Raw genomic sequence first — 4,566 nt, 5'->3', positions numbered from 1 at the left:
GTCACAGTCATGTTGTTATTAGGGATGCATCGTTCAGACCTCGGATATCGGGCCGATACTGACTCAAATTGTTGCATCGGGTATCGGTGACAATGGGGTCGATCTATTCCATCCAATTCTATGTTTAAGCTAGACATAGCACACGCACATCATGCGTCAACAGGACGCCGGTAAACCGCATAGCTCAGGGAGCTAGCGACAAACATGTCAGCTGTTTGGAGGTATTTCACGATCGCTACGCCTACAAGTTTTACTGCTACTTGAGTTGCAACATCTGCAAAGCTAATGTTTCGAGGGGTGGTAGTAGCGCTGCAAAATATAACACAAGCAACTCGCAGTAAAGAAGCACCTCCAGAAGCATCATGCCAAGGAATTCAAGAAATTTTGAAGATTGTTTTTACCAAGTTACTGGAGCATGATTTATTATTTTAATAATAAACAACAATTCAGTAATGATGTTTTCTTACACATAAAAGAATGATCCCAGTCACTTCCACACAGTGAGGCAGACAACTTATTAATGAAACACTGGTATCAGATCGGTACTCATGTATCGGCCGATACCCAACTATATGGAATGTCGATAAAGTCTTAAATAAGTCATTGTATAGTATGTCAAAAAATGTCATTGTGTGGTATGCCAAAAAAAGTATATTATGTCTTTTCTGAACATTTTGACTCATTCGTGACTTTTTACGACATACTTTACCATGCATGCGTTTCTAGTATGTTAAATTTCAGAATGCATTACGTTACAGTTCTATAATTAATAAAAAAAAAGTCACAGTGTACCATGTCGAAAAAAGTGATAAAGAGTCATAGTATAGTATATCGAATTAAAGTGATAAAAAAGTCACAGTATATAGGGATGGGTCATGATTTTCGATTTTGCGAATATTCATTAAATTATGAAAAATTGACTAGTTTATGCGACTATCATCCTGTCTTAATTAATATATATTTCCCCTTGTTTTAACCGTCGCAGGCGCTGCCTGGTAGTAACGTTACTACCAGTAAAACATGTGTGGCACGTTCACTTCAGCTCTTTTCTGTCAGCACAAGTGTGTGTATGTGTGTGTGTGTGTGTGTGTGTGTGTGTGTGCGTGCATGCGAGGGGTGACAGGGTACATACACAATGCATAGTGGTCAATTGAAGCCTGATACTAATTTCTGCCCCTGGGCCCCCAAGCAGTTTAAGAATGCCATGACAGTAATCACATCTACATGTTAGAAATATTCACATTAAAGTCAAATTGTGTTATTTTTGTAATGTCTGCTGTTTGACAGCCAGCAAACAAACACCTGAGGATGGCTCTGACCTCAACTTAAACTCAGCCTTCACTGAGTCCACGTCTGATAGTCCAATGTGATTTCCCAAGTTGACTTTTCCCCCATTTTGCCTCTGCTTTCCCCATATTTTCTGCCCCGCAGTCCCGCCTGCGCTCTGGTTGTCATCTGATCTGACATGTTGAGTGTACAATGATTAATTTGGCCTCGTGGCCCCCTGACCATTTCACAAAGATTAAAAACAGCACTTTTCTCCGCAGTTGGCAGGAGGTCATTGTGGGGATATTAGTGTTACATTTTCTCTCAGATTTGAGGGCTCACTGAATTCAAGAAAAGCCCCGTAGAGCTGAGAATTAGGTTTGCAAGTTCAAAAGTTCTGAGTCATTGATTATTTGCTTCAAACAACCGGTTAATTTTTGGGGGGTGAACAAAGTCAATACGAGGGATTTGACCTTGAAGAAAGAAAAAACAATTAATTTCTGTTTCCTTTGTTGGAAAATTTGCAAAATATCAGAGACCTTTTGAAAATTATCATGCACCTTGCCTACCACTCACTTCAGAAAAAAATATTTGCCCTGTTTTTCTGAATTAACGAGGAATTATTTCAGAATTCGGAGAAACATTTTCACGGGGAAAGAAATTCTGTTATCTTTCTGAATAAACGAGATACCTCAAAATCCCAAGAAATCCTTGATTTCATGGAAGCAAACATGTCACGCCCGCTTAGTTTAATCCAGCACAGAGAAACCTATGAATAACATGAGTGCAACTGAGGCACAAGTGCCTCAAGATCGTCTCTTGAGTCACCACGTCGCCAGCCTGAATGCATTTCAGAAGCATCCTTTTATATCCTTAAAGACACAAGTCTCCCAATGTCTCAAACCAAAATACAACTGGATTAAACTAAACAGGCGGGACAGGTTTCCTTCCATGAAATCGAGCTCTCGAGAGCCTCTCTTGGGATTTTAATATTTTATTATATTTATTGTTAATTCAGAAAAACAAGACAATTTTTCTCATAATTCTGAGATAATAATCTTGTTAATTCAGAAAAAACAGGGCAAATCTTTTTTTGTTTCTCAAGTGAATGCATTACACTTCCGTAAGTATCATTTCCATCAGCTGAAAAAAGATCTTGAGATGTAGTTGAAAGCTCCAGAAGCTAGTAAGTGGATCTTTGACCTTATTTTGTAACTATAAGCACTTTTGCTATCTGCAATTTGCAATGTCAATAAAGTTAGATTAAAAAATAAAAAATCTAAAAAAATAAAAATCTAATCTTATCTAGACTGATTGTTAAAAAATATGAGTTGTGGACTCCACTTCAGCATTTCATCTGTTTCACACGTGTGGGTTAGCTGTGGTCTGTGTCACGTATTGAGGTTGTACTGCTCTCCTGTGGAAGTTGAAAGTAAAGACAGCTGCAGCTGTAGTCTGTTGGCTCGCACTGAGACTTGAACCCTCTGATGTGTCATCTTCATTTAAAATAGACCATCGCATTTTACTTTTCTATCGACAAGTTCATATTTATCAAACTGCTAAAAGGTAAAAATCCTTCACTTTTCTCCAAATTGTCAAATTCATAATAAAAACTATGATGTTTCTGCAGTACAGAACCAATATTAGGATTACTGGAATTACTCTACAATACAGTAGTATGTTATCTGAAGTAATATGAATAATTCAGTGTAGAGTTAGCCAACCAGTCGCAGCTGCTTCTTTCTTCAAACACATTTGAAAGGATTCTACACAAATTCTTTATCATTCTTCCTGGGTGCAATCACTTTCCATGCATTTTCCTTTGTCTTCTGCCTATATATTCATATGTTATAGATATAGTGAGACATTAAAGATTTCACAAAATAAACTTCACTTATATTTCAGAATAACGCATCACTGAGAAAAAGTAAGAATGTTTTTAAAGAATCAACAATGGGGCAGATGAAGGTTAAATCCTTGTATCTGATTGGCTATTTATACATGTAATTAGTCATGTGATCACTTGAGAGCCGTTCACAAGTGTTCCTCCTATAGTTCTTTGGTACACCTTGTGGTGCAACCTGGACACCTCATCAGTGATGGGACCCGGGGTCATCAGGTGGTTTTAGTCTCAACATCAGACACCCTCACCCGGGCGACCCAGTCAGGGGTGATCAAGCCCAGACTTGTGTCCAGGTATAGCGCATTATGCCACGTGTCACCTTCTCTTCAAGCAGAGCCAACAACGGGAAACCTTTTCAGTTGCTTCCCAGATGTTCCTGATGGCTCTTCTTCTTTGCAGCCTTTCCTTTCTTTTGCACTCCTCCATCCGATCTTCCCAGGGGACAGTTAGCTGTAGGAAAAACCTCTTGCTTGGTTGCCACAGACATCAGGATCATGTCTGGCCTGGGTGTGGTTGGTAGCTGCAATAATATCCAGGAAGCTCAGTTGTCTCCCTATAGGTCGAGCAGGTACTGTCAGTCTCTTGGTGTTGGGAGCAGACCACCCGAGGCCTTTGGCTGGAGCTGAGGCTTCTCTCCTGCTCCAACAAAGGCAATGGTGCACTTCAAGGTTCAAGGTTCTGTATTTGTTATTTGTCAATTCCAGCGGAGCAGTCATTGGCAATGACAATCTTTAGTCTCAGGTTCCTTCAACAATGCTCATAAAACATGTATGTATAAAAGGGGAAATCACATGAGTAAAAATAAAAGCAAAATTGGGGGTGGCAGTAGTGCAGTCCATAGGGACTTGGCTTGGAAACTGGAGGGTCGCTGGTTCAAGTCCCCGCATGGACCAAGTACTGAGTGTGAACTGGTCGCTGGAGAAATGCCAGTTTGCCTTCTGGGCACTGCTGAAGTGCCCTTGAGCAAGGCACCAAACCCCCAAGTGCTCGGGGCGCCTGTCAGGGGCTCTGACATCTCTCCATTAATGCATGTAGGTCCTGTTTGTGCATGTGTGTGTATTTCGAGCCTGTGTGTACTATGTAAAATATAACAGTGAAAAAAATTGAATTTCCCCTCGGGGATTGATAAAGTGACTTTTTTCTTCAAAATGATAACCTAAGGCATAAAATGCCAGTGCAGGTAAAATTTAGGGCTTAAATATGAACATAAGTGAATATAAAATAGCTTTCGCCTCTCCTTCCCTCTGGCTTTACCACAGCAAGGCGTTGCATTGCTCCCAAGCACCGGTCTGACCGCTTGAAGTTACACTTCACTGAAAGTAGGAATGAGTTGCTTAATAAATGTGTCTTATTTTATACATTTAGTGATTTACTCCTGCAGGGAATAGAGTGACAGA

Source organism: Sebastes umbrosus, chromosome 8 (genome assembly GCF_015220745.1).
Source record: "Sebastes umbrosus isolate fSebUmb1 chromosome 8, fSebUmb1.pri, whole genome shotgun sequence".
In the NCBI taxonomy this organism is placed as follows: domain Eukaryota; kingdom Metazoa; phylum Chordata; class Actinopteri; order Perciformes; family Sebastidae; genus Sebastes; species Sebastes umbrosus.
This window is presented reverse-complemented; position numbering follows the sequence as displayed.